The following is a 301-nucleotide window of genomic DNA, read 5'->3' on the forward strand; positions in this document are numbered from 1 at the left end:
GGGTCGGGAACAAGACTTGTGTGCATCTTCAAGGGCGACTCTTTGATATGCGTTCTTTTAAAAGGAGAGTTTTAATCGGGATTTATCTGATTAATTTACTTCTTTTTTATTGCTGCGGCATTCCAGAGGCAATTAAACTAAATTGTCTGTGCGTTGACAGATCCGTCAGCTGGTTATGTTAATCACACACTCATGCTGCGGTCGAAATGATTTACGTGATAAATTTAAACCCCCTTTGTTTATTGTTTTTGTTTGGTTTCCTCCTCCTGTCTATTTTGGCAGGGTATATTTTTATCGCCGC

At 39.5% G+C, this 301-nt stretch overlaps 1 protein-coding gene across 2 annotated transcripts in view; it reads right to left on the minus strand.

The window, feature by feature from the left end:
- The window catches only part of LOC119593775 (protein draper-like), a gene marked incomplete at its 3' end in the record, with an annotated part of 60,455 nt that overhangs the window by 26,971 nt on the left and 33,183 nt on the right, over nt 1–301 (minus strand).

Source organism: Penaeus monodon, chromosome 32, assembly GCF_015228065.2.
Source record: "Penaeus monodon isolate SGIC_2016 chromosome 32, NSTDA_Pmon_1, whole genome shotgun sequence".
Lineage (NCBI taxonomy): Eukaryota > Metazoa > Arthropoda > Malacostraca > Decapoda > Penaeidae > Penaeus > Penaeus monodon.